Source organism: Canis lupus, chromosome 10 (assembly GCF_048164855.1).
Source record: "Canis lupus baileyi chromosome 10, mCanLup2.hap1, whole genome shotgun sequence".
NCBI classification, from domain to species: domain Eukaryota; kingdom Metazoa; phylum Chordata; class Mammalia; order Carnivora; family Canidae; genus Canis; species Canis lupus.
The window spans coordinates 43,351,934-43,369,522 of NC_132847.1; the positions used below are offsets into that span (position 1 = coordinate 43,351,934).

At 37.0% G+C, this 17,589-nt stretch overlaps 1 long non-coding RNA gene across 1 annotated transcript in view; it reads right to left on the minus strand.

Annotated features, from left to right (window-relative positions):
• LOC140641535 (uncharacterized) overlaps positions 1-17,589 on the minus strand; it is a 37,200-nt gene that overhangs the window by 17,942 nt on the left and 1,669 nt on the right. Inside the window, exons 2-4 of the long non-coding RNA XR_012038073.1 lie at positions 13,681-13,743; positions 13,300-13,420; positions 4,196-4,291 (exon numbers count right to left, since the gene is read on the minus strand). This is a non-coding gene — a long non-coding RNA (uncharacterized lncRNA). The remainder of the gene's footprint in view (positions 1-4,195; positions 4,292-13,299; positions 13,421-13,680; positions 13,744-17,589) is intronic.

Sequence of the window (17,589 nt, forward strand, 5' to 3'; positions counted from 1 at the left end):
TTAAATACCTGAGAATAATTTTCCAGGTCATGCAAATATCTACAGTCTTACCTGATTGAAAAGCTGTCCCAAACCTATAATAAGGACACAGATTTGAGACTCAGACAGACCAGGATTCCAATCTGACCCATTTAACTCCAAGACTTGGGCAAATTACTCAATCTGAAAGTTATTGTTCTTCATTTGTCAAATGGACTGTTCTAATTATATCCCATGATTTTAGTTTAAATGATGTGATTTATGTAAGGCACATTGCAAAGTACCTGGTACATAATAGATGCAAACCAAATATTTGGTTATTAGAAGTAAATTCTTTGGGGCACTTGGGTGGCTTAGTCAGTTAATTGCCCAGCTCTTGGTTTCGGCTGCTTGGTTGTTAGATTGAGCCCTGTGTGGGGCTCCATACTCATCCTGGAGTCTGCTTGAGATTCTCTCTCTCTCTCTCCCCACCCCCCACCCTGCTCATGCTCTCCTTCTTTCTCTCTCAAAATAAATAAATAAAATCTTTAAAAAAGGGAAGTTAAAATTTTCACTTATCTGTCAGTACTCCAAAAATCTAATGGAAGCAGCAAAATAAAACACAAAGTGCTTATGACTCACTATTCCATAAAGTAAATATTAAAAGTTGCAATATCCAATTCTTTTATTTTTTCCATTCTTTTCATTTTTAACCTGTTAATGGTTATATGTACATTTATATATGTATTATTTTCTTTTATATTATTAATATATATTTAATAGTATTTATACATTAACTAGCAACCTAGGTTAAATATATATGTAAATAAACTTGGGTACCTCTGGCAATTTCAATAATCAAACTTGAGATTTTCACCTTTCAACCATCAGCACCTACTGCCGATAATGCATTCTAATGGTTTTGTTTCCGGAAAATAGTATTTGTTTTACCACTACTAACTTATGACCTCATCTTTGACAGCTGCTACCTCAAAATTATGTTTATACTCCTTATGGGTCAGAACTCCAGCTAATTCGTTTGAATTAATTTTTCAAATTGCTTCTTTTCTAGGCTTCCCAAAGATACTGATAATTCTTAAGTATCTTCAGCTCTTAGCCAAAAATTCTAATATGGAATTCATGGAACATATTCATTAATATTCTAGGTATTAAGTTCTCTTCCCAATCAAAATGATGAAATCAGTAGTTTTTTTTTCCCATTTATTAATCTGTTTGCCCTGGAAAGCTATTAACTTTGTTGTAGTGAAAACTTAAAGCATAAGCTAATATTTATTGAGCTACTATAAGCTCACCATTGAGTAAGTTTACGTTTTATTTCATTTCAGTTCAAATTAACTACTACTTCCCCACTTTTCAGATAATTATACTCAGAGAGATGGCAATGTTGGCCCAATATCACACATGTATGCTATTGTACAGCTGGCAGTTTAAAACCAGATGTTCTGAACTTAGTCTCTACTTTTTTTTTTCATAGTCTCTACTTTTAAATACTATCCCCCAAAAGCAGGAACTCTATATGGATTCCAGTGACAGCTGTCTAAGAATATCTTCTTTGACCGCATGTTCTTACATTGTTTCTTCAATATTATTGTACCAACTGAATTTCTCCCACCTGTTCACCCTGGCCTCCCCACAGTCAATTTAAGATCCTTCACCACCTCAAATTTGCATAGTTTCTCCTCCTTGGGGTAGAAACAGTATGTTTCAGTAACAACAAGCAGTATCTTTTATGAAAAATGGTATAAAGAACTGCTGATATTTGTTGTGGAGAAAAGTAAAATAACTCAGAGACATAGGAGAGCTCACCTTTGATATTTTAAAAGGACTATTATGTAGAAAACAGACAGCAGAACTAGAACTTATGGGAAGAAAATAAAAGGATAAAGATTTTAGTTTAGCACAAGGAATAACTTTTTAAAAAGAAATATATTATTTTTATCTAAATCAGAAATGAACAGTCTTGGGAAGCAATGAGCTCCCTGCAGATCAACTCATATTCTGGAAGCAACAAGGCAAAGATGTTACAGAAGATGATCCAGTGACAGATGGGACTAGAAAATATGCCAAATATAAGCCTGTAGCTATATAGTTGTGTCAGCTCCCTCCTGATTATCAAGGTTCTGTGGAAGAGCAGAGAAGATCATAGGACACCCAAAATCCCATACAAGAGAGGACAACACAGAATGAAAACCATAAAGAACAGAACAGAGATTATGAAGTCAGACTCTGTTGACCTTACAATTACACTTGATGAAAGACTTTCCCTTTTCGGGCTCCTTCATCATCAGAATCTGGGAATAGTTTGTCATATCTTGCTACCTGTGAGCAATTTTCCATAGAGGCATCATAACTGAGTCTGTGATAGGCACAGCCTTTTTTTAGTTGCCTTACAAAAGTTTCCCTTTGTGAGTTTTCCTCAGCATGGCTGATTTCCTTAAAGAACCTGACTTTCCAGTAAGGTATCTAAAATTCCTGATTATAGTCTAAATTTTACAATCTAAAATTGCTAATACCATTCAGTATTTTCAACCGTTTTTTTTTTTTTTTTAATAGTTTCTTACTGGACTGCTGGCCCACACATGCATTGACCTAATAATTTAATGTTAGTGGAAAGAATGATCATATAAAAGCCTTAATTTCTATGAAGCATAAGTTAATAGATAGTAAGAAGTGTAAAGAGAGGCACCAGGTGGTTCATAGGACCTTCAGGTAAAACAAATGAGATTTTGTTAGGACAGATACAATTTATGTGTGTATGTGTCAAGGGATAACAGGAGAGTTGATTTGAGTGGCTTATTAAACAGGCATGTTTAGCTCAGCAATATTTCTCATCACTTGGCTTTTTAATCTGCCAAGAAACGGGTACCATTTGTACTTACGAACTGTGTGTAATTATAATGATTCAGATTTCAGCTTATAATGCATCCTCCATCCCCGGCTGCTCTCCTGGTCTTTTATTTTTTGTTCCTCTAAGTGGAGAGAGACCAAAGAGAATTCTACCCTGATCCTGGCTTAAGAGTAGAACATATATATCTATACAAATATTTAGTATATTCATTTATAAAAATTTTTACCTGCATTTTTCTTTAGGCTTTATGTTTTTGGTGACAAGAGAGTAAGTTGTGCATGCCATCCCAAGATAAGTAGATGAAGATAGGGGTTCCTGGGTGTATTAGTTGGTTGAGTGTTGGACTTTTGATTTCAGATCAGGTCATGATCTCAGAGTTGGGAGGCGGAACCCTGCATCTGGCTGTATGCTAGACGCAGAGCCTGCTTAAGATACTCTCTCCCCTTCTCGTCCTTCCCCTCCCCGCTCGTCCCCATGCTCACTTTCTTCTCTCTCTCTTAAAAAAATATTGGACGAAGATAGTTCACTTCTTTTAAATTATTTTTATACTGATAGGAGAAGCATAATTGAAACAGGTCTGTATGTAGCCTTGACCAGCTGGGACTGTCTAAGGAAATGGAAAAGAGATTATATGTGTCTGATCATGCTGCACATTCCTGTTAGGTTTCTCCCTCTACTCTCAGCCCCAGCAATTTAGACTACAGTAGCATCTCTGTTACTTATTTCTAGGTACCCTATAATTGGTGGTTAGTATTGGAGGGAGTCCTAAAACCCAATGCATTCAGTCCTTTAGTCTTTATAGCTGAGTTAACAGATGTCAAGCAGACTATCAATACTGTAACTAGGGCTCCTGACCCAGCCCAGTGATCCAGTTATTAGAACTCTTTATCTTGTCTTGATCAGTAATCGAGTCACTTTTGTATTGTCCTGTCTTATCCCTCTCTTTCTTAGAGCTGCTCTAATCTCTGCTAATATAGTAAAGATTTTATGAGTCAGTGGTGTTTTTGCCTTCTAGGGTCATTTAAACGGAAAAGAAACTCTATGTAAGACATCTTAATTCAAAGGAATGAATCCCTGATAGTGGATTTTCAGAAACCATGATAGACCAAGTAGAGAAATTTTGGGGCATGGGGATTTTGTGTTGGGGGAAGGGTAGAATGCTTGCCCCAAATCCTGATACACCTTTTCAAATAAATGTAGCCTTTCGTATGTTACACAACTTGCTTCTCTTTGCTCCTTTATTCGTCACCCACCTGGAGAGGTGGAATGACTGAGAGGTGAATTTGGACAGAATGAATTGGGCATGGTTGGATTAGTTCCATTCCTTTTGTCTTGGGAGACAGCTGCCTGTAGGGAGCAAGGTTTTACCTGAAGAATGGATATACATGTCCTGGTCCAGCATTATGTGTAAATGGAAGACATCTGGCTTTCTTGCCAAACTTTGTCCTCCGGAGTATTTCTTTTCTGTAATCAAAATTGATGTTTTCAGTTTCACCTGCTACTCCAATTTCATAGGTAAAGAGTTGATACTACATTATGGTTTCTAATTAGTTTTTTCTTTGTTACTCACAAATATAATACTTATTGAAATATATTGCCTGTTCATTTTTATGTGAATTTCTTCATTATGATATTTTTCCAATTTTTCTCTTTAAACTGTCTTTTAAAAGTACTTTGAGAGAGAGTTTGATGATGATAGGAATGTATTCTAACTGGACAAGGGACATGGAGTAGTTCTATTTGGTTTTAGCATGCACTTGTAGGAATATGTTTTCTCATAGTAAAATACTGAACACAACTGTGTGGTGAGAGGAAGGACAAATGAACACTTTAAGGAAGAGATTGCTACTTAATAATGAGTGAGTCAGATGGACAGAATTGTCCCAATTGTTGGTGTGAGGTGGCTAGAATACTGTAGATTGACATGAAGGTGTTAATCCAATTGTGCTGTAGAGAAGTTTTAAACATTGATCCTGTATACTCATTCTCACCCTTCCACTGGTGGAAGCCCCTTTTGAAAAATCTTATGGAAATCCCATATATAAGGAGCAGTCATGCTTTTGGAGTATGAGGTAATGGATTCTTCCCCTAACGTCCTCATTTCTCCCATTTGCCTCTCTGATGCAGCCAGTAATGCAACATAGAACTTTAGGAGTGCAGAGAACTCAGAAATAGCCCACTGTAGTAGAAGGATGTGTTTGCTTATAAATTAGCTCCTGAATAATCAGTTATGTAATTACTTAGCCCTTAAACATTGATTTTTGTGGACCTGCTGTTCTTGGGCCTGACATATTACTTTAGATTCGACCCTTTTTGGAGTACCAAATTCTAAGTGTAATACTATTGGTGACTTCCATTTCATTATTAATGAATTGAGAATTGTCAGTATAAAAACTTTAGTCATATATACTATGAAAGTTCTTAGGAAGAAAGATCTGATCTTTATACAAATATTACTGTCATTTTATGAAATTTTCAAAGTTTAGGATGGTAACTTTCTGGCTAAGACTTATATAACTACCACCAAGCCCAGTTCACACATCTTTTTCTTTTTAGTTGCCATTATTCTACCCCACTCCCCAAAGCCTAAAGGAAAAAGCTTAAAGTAGCTATAACTTTATTGAAATATGAAGCTTTTGGACTTCTCATCTTTCTTTAAAGACATCTCAGTGGGCTCATTGCTAGTCTCAGAATTGTTGACATTTCATAATGAAAACGTCTAAGTATAAAGATTCCAGCTATTGGAGACTTATATTTTAAAGGAAATTCTACATTTTAGGCACTGCAGCTATATTTGGCCAAGAGAAAAAAATTGTTTAACTGAAAGCATTTAGTGACTATGTTGTGATAAGAGCCAAACTGTCTCCAATTGACACTGTGCGTAGAAAAAGAACTTTGCTGCAAAACACTTGATGCTGTGTTTGCAAAATGGATGGTTGGTAGATGTTTTTGTTTTCTTTCTGTTATAACAAATGCATAAGTCTCTGTGGCTCTGTGGGGTGGGGTTCATGCCAGAACGGAATTCCAGAGCTGTACTCTTTTGAAAGGATAGCAGATTCTTTCTGGAGAATATTACAATGTATTTTTTTTTAAGAGAGAGAGAGAACACAAGTAGGAGGTGGGCAAAGGGAAAGGGAGAGAAAGAATCCCCAGCAAGTTCTATGCTGAGCATGGATGGGGTCCGGATTCCACGACTCTGAGATCATGACCCCAGCCGAAATCAAGAGTCACTCAACTGACTGAACCACCCAGGCGTAGCTCCTAGTCTCTGCATTTTGGATGCCCTAAATCACAAGTATGTTTACAAGGATGTTTCCCCAGAAATGTCCCAATTTTAGTAAAGCTCGCCATGGAAACTCCTTCGGGGGTCTTTATTCCTGATATCTACTCTGCTTCTTTCCCAAGGGTAATCCCCTTTCTCATTTCTGTTTGAAGAAAGCATCATTCTGTAGAGCCATTTAGCCAACTCTGAGCTCAGATTTTATCTTGGTCACATATAAAAATGTGGTCAAGGAAAATTATTTCATTTCTGAAATCTCTCTGCTTTGTCATATGGAATGTGAAGATAGTATACACTCTATAGGGCTAGAATAATTGAAATAATGCATGTAAAGTATCTAACATATGGATTAATATATAGAAGTACCTGGCACATTTCCTTCACTTTTATTTTTTTTTTCTTCTTCTCAATCAGCTTAGTTCCCTGTAGTATCTGAGGTAGCTAGCAATTAGGAAAAGCCAAGAGTTTCCAACTCGGCTATTTAATGCTTTCAAGAACTCAATAATTATTTCAGGGGCACCTGGGTGGCTCAGTTGGTCGAGCATCCAATTCTTGGTTTTGGCTCAGGTCATGATCTTGTGATCCTGAGACTGAGCCCCACACTAGGCTCTGCACTCAGCCTGGAGTCTGCTTCAGATTCTCTCTCCCTCTCCCTCCTGCTCTCTCTTTCTCAAATAAATAAATAAAATCTTAAAGAAAAAGAAATAGATAATTATTTCATATAATTACAAGTACTTATACACCATGTATATGTACTTGTACACACATGTACAAAAATTATGATTAGATTAGTCCTTTACATCTTTGCAATCACCAATGGAAGTACTTTTATTGATATAAGTGCTACCCTGAACTTCTTAAATAGAAAGCCAATCTTTGGTTCTATCAATAAACCCTAGGACTGTGATAAATGACAGATTCTGAGTAACGATGTCCATCTTCACTGGCCCTTTGAAATGGAGCAGGGTCTCATTTCTTAAGGCATGAGACTGTGACTCCAGAGTTCAGAGTTGTAGAGAAGATACTTGGACCACGTTTTACCTTAAAATTAAGATCTCTTCAGAAAGGAACCTTTGATTGTAAATATGGAGAATATGAATGGGTCCATAAGCCCAGGGAAATGGATACAAGTAGAAGAAAATTCCATTTATAAAATACTGAAGGAATAGTATTGATTGTACTAAACAGGTCTACTTTGGATTTATGACAGAAGACCCTTTTTAAAATGTCATTTACTGGTTCCATAAACCTTTTCATGTCTGGACCAAGTAACAAGTGCCATGAATTACCATTCACTGTTTATGTAGCACATACAAATAAAAATCATTTTGGTGAAAAAAAATAGGGAGGAGTGGGCTCAAAAGTCTCCTCAAGCTTTCTTTTTGGATAAAAACATTCAAGATTCTTCTAATAGCATGAATTCTAGATCCATCTTTTTGAAATAGCACACCTATAGAACTTAAAAGAGCATGGGTACAGGTGGCCGTTTCATACTGATCAACCCATAAAAAGCAAACAAACAAAAAAGCCAAAAAACAGTTAAAGAAACTATCTCCCAGATGAGTTCCTAGATCTTTATCACTTCTTTTAAATTGGTAATTCTCAAATTTCTGCATAAATAAAAAGCATACAGAACTTCTTAAATGCACATTCCCAGGTCCCATCCTTAGAGAGTCTGATTCTGTAGCTCTGGAGTGTAGCTTAGGATTGCATTTATACAGTGCATTTTAGGGGATCCTAATGTAAGTAGCCCTTGGACTTTACTGTAAGACTTTGCCCTACACCCTGCCTTATAAATAAGTTATACAACTGCTTCTTGGGGGCTGCTAAGCAGTAGAGTCTAGTGAGATAGTTGCAATTTCTCATGCCGAAGAAAGAAACCCAATTAAGAAATGTAAATTCTTCTTCATGCTGAGAGAATACGAGGCAATAAAAATATGAATTTCTTTATGTTGCATGGAAGCTTCTGGGAGCCCATAAAGGCTGAGCAATCCTTGCCGAGCAGCTGGACCGTCATCATCTTCTCTGGCTTTTATGGGAGAAGATGAGACACTATCGGCACTTTTCTGAAAACAATCTCTTCATAAGAGTTTCTGTACAGGCTGAGAGGCTCTTTCTTTAATGCTTGAAATCCATAATTAACTATTTAGAATGAGGGGGGTGTTAAAGTATGTAATGAGTGCCACCCTTTCTTAGGATGATTATCTGATTTCTAATCGCACCTTCCTCCCTGTGATATATTTGTGCAGAGGAGCTGGTGGTTGGCAGTGAAGGAAAGGCAATTCAGTACCATTGGAGGAAACTAGTTAGTGCTCTAACAGAGAAAGACCAGTTCTTGTTTTTTTTTTTATAAATTTATTTTTTATTGGTGTTCAATTTGCCAACATATAGAATAACACCCAGTGCTCATCCCGTCAAATGCCCCCCTCAGTGCCCGTCACCCAATCACCCCCACCCCCCGCTCACCTCCCTTCCACTACTCCTAGTTCGTTTCCCAGAGTTAGGAGTCTTTATGTTCTGTCTCCCTCTCTGTTATTTCCCACTCATTTTTTCTCCTTTCCCCTTTGTTCCCTTTCACTATTTTTTATATTCCCCAAATGAATGAGACCATATAATGTTTGTCCTTCTCCGATTGACTTATTTCACTCAGCATAATACCCTCCAGTTCCATCCACGTCGAAGCAAATGGTGGATATTTGAGAAAGACCAGTTCTAACTAGTACTCTTTCTCCAACACAGTTGTGTGACCCTGACATGGGCCATGGCACAGGGCTGAAGCCAATAAGCTGCTGCTGAAAATGGCGGAAAGGGAAAAGAAAGATGAAAAAGTAAGTGGGGCTTTGGTATGAGAGATTCTATTGCCTTGATGTGCCCATGGCAGCAGAGTTGAGGGAGAGGAACAGTTTTTATTATTTGGAGGATTCCTTTCATTTGGCTTTCTGAGAGGATTCTATATGATCCTGGTTGAATCCTACCTACCACTTCAAATACTGCCTTCTTTTCCATTTTGCTGTTACATGGAGTGAACTTGTTCAGATAATCTTTTCAAGTGGATTCCTTGTTATGTTTTCTTCCTTCTGCCCCACCGTTTGTAAATTCAATCTCTAACTCAAAGATTCTAAATCCACATCAGTTGTACCCCGTATCAGTAAATATATGTTGTTCAGGATAGGTCCCTAAGCAGCATCCTCTATATCCCTTCTCTCTGTTTTTCATTATGTTCCTGATTCTTGATTTAAACGATGTTATTTTGGGAAAACTCATGTGCACTAGGATTAACAGCAATTCCCTTTGTAAACCAAGCTTGTTAAAAAATGCATTTCCAGGAGCTCAGTATAACCTGCACCAGCAAGTCTGAGCTTTTGCTTCCTGCGTGGAGAGAATTCTAGGCTCCTCTATTCACGGATTGCTTTATTAGCTACAGAAGAAACAGCCAAAAGTAGAGATTCCCAGAACAATTGTAAATTAATTATTGAATTTAGAATACAATTTTCAAATGATTTTCAATCAATGAACAGACTTAGTAAGTACAAAGACAACTCAATTCTGGTGTGTATCTTAGCCATTTAAAGATATTCATAGGTTTAAAATTTAATGTTTTCTTTTCATTTACAGTGAATTTATTGTTGGCAGAAAATTCATGAGAGTCCAGCCTTGGAGAATTAAGTCTTCTGTACCTTACATAATGGATCTAGCAGAAATGGTTAGCTATTTGGGATTCACTGGTGCTGCTCTGCCAGTCTATATTAGACATGATTTGGGAGCGCCACTAGAAGCATGTATGTATTATACTTTACAAAGCACATCAAACCGTCTTGTGTCAAGACCTGATTTGAAGAAGGAGAGCTAAGAATTTGGCTAAAAATCCTAACAACAATGTAAAGATTGGATACCTCGGCATTTGACCTCAACCATAATATCTCACCTCTTTTGTCCTCTAGTGTGAGGCTCATCTTCTAGCTTAGTGACTCTGTGTACCACTACATATCTCTGATTCTTATAAGCAAACATAGGCACATTCTCACTGCTATGCTCTTTCCTGGAGGAGAAATCTTACAATGTGAAAGTAGGAAAATCCCACTCTATTCTGAGGTCCAGAGGGGTGTTGTTGCTTGCCTAAGGTCACATCCCTCATTTGTGAAAGTGTAGAGACTTAAATTCAAATTTTGGAAGAGGAAAGAAGGTAAAGTTTGGCCAGATGTTGTAATGTGTGGCATACACCTGACTTGTTGGACTCACATTAGATACTTGAAGGTTCTGTTGACTGGAAAGGAAGGAGGAAATATTTATGGAGCACATGGGTTCTGAATTACAAAAACTTGGGCTCAAATTCTCCCCCATCACTTAGTAGCTGACTGATTTGTGGGAAACCACTTAACTCAAAGCTTCATTATCATCTTATAAAATGAGAATCATAATATTAAACTTTATAAGGATTTTCAATGTCATTTATAAAGAGGTTGTCTAATGTAGACTTATTAAGTGCTCATCTGTAAACCTATTCTCTCCTGACCATGCATACCAGTGATCTTTTCTATCGGCAACATCATTATGTTTGTCATTGTATATTTCCCTGTCCACTCTAATGATAGTCACAAGACAATTTCTGTTATAAGACATCAAAATTCCCACCTGGGGGATTACTTTAGCCAATACAGTTAGAAAGAGAAAGAAAAATGCCATTATATATTTGCAAAGTACGATTTAAAATGAGATAATTGAAAGTCAGCTTGTTTATCTTTAGGGGGCAATTGGTGATTCTTTTTTCTTCCTAAGTAATGGATTGTTATATATTTAATTGCTATTTTGAGAAAGGTATTCCTCCAAATGGGCATTAGGGAAAGAGGACAGATTTTAATTAAACCATTTAGCACATACTGAATAACCCCACCAGGAGGCATGATAAAGGTATGCTTAATTGGTTTAGAAGGATGGTAGCAATGTGAGAACTTCAAACACAAAGTTAAGTGCAGAGATAATTCTACATCTATCTCCTAATCAACAGCAAGGGAAATTATTGAAGATTTAAAAAGCAAGGCAAAAAAATTAAAAAAAAAAAGTAGGCTGACTTTTATCTAATTTGTCCCCAAAGTTTCTCTAGGATACACAGGTATGTTCCATTTTGTGGATAAGTCTACATGAGGAGGACGCTGCTTTATTTATTCCTAAGGCTGTCTGACAGAATATTTCCCCCACCCCCAATACTTGGTATAGTGTGTCTGTTAGTGTTTTTCAATCTTTGATTCCTTTCATTCTTTCCTCTATCCAATCTCCTAATTAAGGCTTTTCTAAATGTCAGTGCCGGCAGGTGGGCACATAAAAAGAGGATGGAGAGTCTGGGTTGTATATCTCTCATGCACCTATTCATTGTCTTCAGGCAATGTAATAGGTCAGAAGATCGAGTGGACTGGTCAGAGAATGTGGCAGTATTAGGACCAATTGCAGGACAGACAAATAGACAGAAAGAAATGCTATCTGAAGTCAACAAAATCCTAAGATTTGACAACCCGAAGGCCAGAGGAAATCAAGAAAAAGAGCAATAGGATTGAGGAGGCAGGCAAAAACCAATTCGGCTTCCTTTGACTAGTATATAGAACATGTCCATTATATGCCAAGATTTGTGAGAGATCATAATACCTTTGGGTAGATGTTGGAAGACAAAGATAAAATATGCCTACACTGGTTCTTCCAAGAGATATTATCAACTACCAGAGGAGACGTGTACATGAACAGATTATATCAAAACATAGTAGAAAGTCCTATGATAGAAGTTTGTATAAGGTGTTGGGGAGGCATATACATGACCCCTATCCTACTGTTATTTTTTTTTTTTTTGCTTTTATAATTATTGTTATTTTGGGAATAACAGAAACTTCAACATCATTCTTTTAGTTTACTTGAGCTTTCTGGCAAGAGCGTTCTAAAGGTGGGCCTTAATATGGAAAAACTTCTGAGGTCTGAATATTGTCATTTTTTTTTTAGTTCCATTTTCCATATATTTTAGCTTTGATTTATAGCTTCCCACTTTTTATTTTTTCCTTCAGTTTTCCTATCCTTTTAATTTTCAATGCACATATTTATTCCTCAGTTATATTATCTTCTTTTACTAACTCCTATATTCATCATTTCCACACATTTTTGAAAAGAGATTTCTTCTTCTTGCTTATATTTATAATATCTTCCCTCATCTCCTAAAGTTTTCCACTTATTTCAAATTCTCAATCCATTTATTCCAATGTTCAGATGGTTCATTCAGGTTTTTTTTTTCATGGGCCTTGTAATCTTCTTATATCTGGTCCTTTTCCCTGGATGCTCATTTTATCTTGATGGTAGTTATTCTGTCTGGGAATGTGTGCTATGTGCTGCTTAAGGCCTTGCTGACCTCTGTGTATGCCGAGGCGAATTTAGGAAGAGAGAAGGGGCTCAGTCCTTGCACAGAGAGTTCAGGAGTCCAAAGTCTCTCTTCTGACCTTCTACCAGGCAACTCTTGTGGTTGAGATTTATCTTTAATAACTTGGGAAGAAGCAGATGTGAGAGAAGGTCATGTATCTAGTTTGTTATCCACCATCTTGGAGTTTAGAGGCAAGGGGACAGAGAAGAGGAGCTATAATTAAGTGGGGCTGATCTCTTCACATGAGTAGGACTTTTGCATCCCACTGGTATTGCCTAGATAACAATTTAATGGCCTGGCCTGGACCAACAATGTGTGTGAACTTGGAAGCAAATTCTTACCCAGCCAGATTTCCAGATGAGAATGTGCGCTGCCTGACACCTTGGTTGCAGCCTTGTGAGACCCTACACAGAGGACCCAGTAAAGTTGCATTAGGACTCCTGACCCACACAAACTGTGAGATAATAAATATATGTGGTTTTTTAAGTCTCTGAGTTTGTGGTAGTTTGTTACACAGAAGCAGATAACTGATACAGCATTCCTCCCGGAGGGGATGGCAGGTAAGGAAGAAGAGATGTGTAAAAGCATGACTGTCTTGTAAATGTTTAAGTAGCTTGTTAGAGCTAAACCATAGAGGGCAAGGTTAGGGAAAGAGACCAGAATAATTGAGAACCTACTCTATGCTGATCAGTGTGTCAACTGTTTCTCAGGCATCTCTAACTTCTCTAAAACCTGGTGAGTCTGTTACCAATGTTGCCTTTTTACAAATTGGGAATTTGGCTTAGAGTAGAGCTGACTTACTGTCATGCTGCAGCACATGCAAACAGGCTAACGCTGTGCTGGCATGCTGATTTCACTGAGCAGCAGGAGCAGCAGGGTGAGACTCTGCAGGGCTGGCTGCAAACAGCTTCTTCAATTGGCCCTAGTGGGCCATAAAAAACTCCATTAATTTCTGTGTGCCTTTATGTGAGAAAGTCTTAGAAGCACTTAGAGTGGCTAACCAACTTGTCGAAGGTGACCCATCTCCTAAGTGGATGAGAGGTCTTTCCAACCCAGGCATTTGGGTCCAAACTTCTTGCTCTTTATATTGCACCATCTCAAGAAAAAGGTGAATTTCCTAAGAGGAGGTCACTTCATTCAGGAACTTTTAAGGTATTTTTGATATAATAGTTGAATTCGTACCATAAGCTAGGTTTTGATTTCAGTATTTCATATCCATCATCTGAGTTAATCTTCACAACAAACCTGAGAGATAAGAAGTAAAATATTTCAATTTTAAAGGCAAGGTCATGAATTTAAGAGGTGATTAAATAAGTTACATAAGGTTTCAGAGTTACTAAGTGGCAGGAGAGTATTTAAATTCAGGTCTCTCTAGGGGTGCCTGGGTGGCTCAGTCGTTTAAACATCCAACTCTTGATTTTGGCCCACGTCATGATCTCAGGGTTGTGGATGGGGCCATGTGGCAGGCTCTGCACTCAAAGAGAGTCTGCTTGAGATTCTCTTTCCATCTTCCTCTCCCTCTGCCCCAACCTCTGTGTGTGCTCTCTCTCTCTCTCAAATAATAAATAAATCTTTTAAAAAATAAAGATAAAATAAACTCATGTCTATCTAACCCTAAAGACAGTAAGCTTAACTATAAGATACAATAAACTGGAAATGGCCAGTCTGAATGAAGTATAGAAATCTACACTAGGGCAGCCCCGGTGACCCAGTGTTTTAGCACCGCCTTTGGCCCAGGGCATGATCCTGGAGTCCCGGGATTGAGGCCCACGTCAGGCTCCCTGCATGCAGCCTGCTTCTCCCTCTGTCTGTGTCTCTGCCTCTCTCTCTCTCTCTGTGAGTCTGTCATGAATAAATAAATAAAAAATCTTAAAAAAAAAAAAGAAATCTACTAGTCGTTTCAGCATGATGTATCCAATTGTACACACAGTGTTTGTAAATCAAATTTTGAAAAGAACAGCTCTTTTTCATTAGACAAAATGAAGTGAAATGAGATCATACCCTCACCATCCATTACTTTTTGTATATTTAGAAGTCTTTGCAAAGTGCTGAAGATACCAGGAGGATTAGCTTAAAGATTAAGAACTGCAAAAATAGCTTAGAAGAAAACTACTTATGTGTTCATAAAGGCTGTAGAAGATTATTTGATGGGATGGAGGTGGCAAGGTATAGGCACTGGAGGCAACAAAGGTCATTTTAAATTTAATAATGGGACTGAAAATAATAAACCAAGAGAAAAAGGAAATTCAGACTGATAAAATGTCTTTCTTTGGTATCTTAAATAATCTAATAAACGATGTGATAACAATTCAGGCTCCAGTGACTACTGGTTATGGCTTTTTGACTTTGAGCCAATTACCTTTTTCATATGTACTTCAGTCTACAAATCAATAAAATGGGAATAATCATTACCTAACTCATACAGTTTTTATGAGGATTGAATTTTATATATACATGTATATACCTTAGTACTTCTGAAAGGGACATGTTTTATTCTTGATATCTAAAAGGTGCCTCTGTTTTATTTAATTTTAAGAAACACAATATTGCTTTGTAGGTATGCTAAGTGGATTAGATATTTGATTCTCTAGTGGGTTTCTGGGATTGTGCATCAGGAGAAGAATATTTTTGAAATGTTTAGTTTTTTGGACAATTGTGCGACTCCTCTGCCCTCCCCACCCCACTTATTGCCCCAATGCAATCCATTCAGGGGAGTGATATGCAGGTCACAGTCAGCACTAACTTGAGGACAAATGCACATTCTAATACAACACGTTTATCATTAGTAGGGATTAAATTTTGTGGTAAAGAGAAACAATGAAATAAAGAATCTTTCTTCATCCAAAAAGATTTACCGGCTTTCTTAAATAAATGATGATGCTTTAAATGTGTCCACTGTGGCAAATATTCAGATCCCAATGTGGCTGGCTTTAAGTTTTGAGAAAACAAAAGTACCCATTAGAGGATACTGATTTTATGAGGAAATACAAATTACATCTCGATTAACTAGACTACATTTATTTTCATAGTTCCTTGGTAATACATGAAAACAAATCTTACGCTTATTTTCAAACTGCTAGAGGCTAAGAGAGGTCAGACAGCTTGTTTAGTTAATAAAATGAGATAGTAAAAATTCAAGGAGGAGAAATCAGAATTCTAAACCTAATGAAGAGAAAGTCCTTCTTGTCCATTTTTGTGTGGAGGGTAAATATTTAACCATTTTCCGGGTCCATTGCTTGTTCTGCTTGAACAACAGACAGCAAAAATCAGGAAACTATGACATAAAAATCAAAGAAGGTAGGCATAATTTTGCTTGTGAATACTGTAAATACAGTAGTAAAATGAAAACTGGAATGAAGACGTAAAAAGACCGAAGGAACTGCAGTGATAAAATAAATTATTAATAGAAAATACCTTATGCTCAACTCATTAATAGTATTCAGATCTGTGACCTACTTAGAAAGAAATATGTTTTCTTAACTTTTAGCGTTCAAAATTTGCTGAACAGACTAAGATGGGCAAGTCTAACTAGCAGTAGATGCTTTAGTAAATACTCAAAAGGCACGTGAAGAATACATTCATAATAGATTCTCATTAGGAATCCTTATAGAAGCCTGATTTTCCTACCACTAAGTTTATATGCCTTCACCATCTGTAGTTCTCAAATTCAAGAAGCCATGCTAATGCTAACAAAGTGGCTGGCTTGGCGGATCAATCTGAGAGGGAGCCTGGAGAATTATCTACTTTGGAAAGGTAATTTAAAACTAAATCCACCTCTAAAAGTGAGTGTCCCCTTTGGGTTTACAGGTTTCACAAGAGGGGAGCCCTACATATTGGAAGCATTTCCTTTTGTTTGCCAACAGCAGGGAAGACTTGGGCCAAAACCCAAAAGGATACAACTTAGACAAGAATGAGCATATGGCTCTGAAAGTTTTAATCACTAAAAAAGGAAAATATAGTTGCAGCTAGTGGATAAACAGCTCTGTTATATAAAAACCTGGGATCAGTATAAACTTGGTTATAAGATCATCTGGTTAAAAAAAATCAGTGATTTAAAGGAATAAATCAGTTTTGCATGCGAAAAACAAAACTGTAAAAAAAATTAAAACTACCCAACGAGAAGCGAGACTAACAGGGAAAATTCAAGCAATGGAACAATTTGGTGCATCAATCTCCTATAAAGTAGGTTACCTGAAGTATTTTATCAGTATCTGTGGTGGAATAAAAAGGTAGGAGTTCAGGCACCAAGTCTAAAAATGGTTTGGCACCATCATTGCTGATAATATTAAGAGCAATTAATTCTCTATGTATGTATTCTATGTATGTTTTAAGTTGTAAGGAAACAATTTCTTGCACAATCTTGGGGCATCATATGACTCACATTATATTAGAATTTTCATACTAAAATTGGCAACTTCTAGGTGATGATTTTTCCCACTTTCAACAAAAGATTGCAAATTTCTATTCTTAAATAAAGGTAGTAAAGTGCAAATTGCCCCTACAAGAAGAGAGAAAATGTTTCCAATTTTCATAGTGTTGTCATTCTATGCCTGACTATACCTGTTTTTTGGAGCCTTCAATCTATTATACATGAGTAAAAAGTTAAAGATTCAATAATAGAATATGCACTACTCCTGAATACACTGATCGACTAAACTTTAGAAGTGATGTACATTTGTTTAACAAAAAATAACAAATTTAAAGAGTCGTAAAGCAAATATGTAAAGAACACCTCCTCTGGACTAGCAGGCATTGTTTATTGTGTGAATTTATAAACTTAAACTTCCTTAAATACTTACTATCACGGTATTTCTGGTCATGCCTTAGCTATCAGGCCTCGCGCCCCCACTCCCACCCCCGTGCTTGCTTTCTTCCTCCCTTTCTTCTTCCTTCTTTCCTTTTCAGATATATTTTAAGCTTCTCTAATATGCCAGGCATTAGATGAATGAAACGTGAACTTGGCAGAACTCACAGAAAGTGGCAATTGATATGTAAACACCAAAGTATGATGCAAAAATCTGAAAGTTTGATTGACAAACTAAAATATTACCCACAGACTAAAAAGCAAGATATACATCAGTTATCCACTCT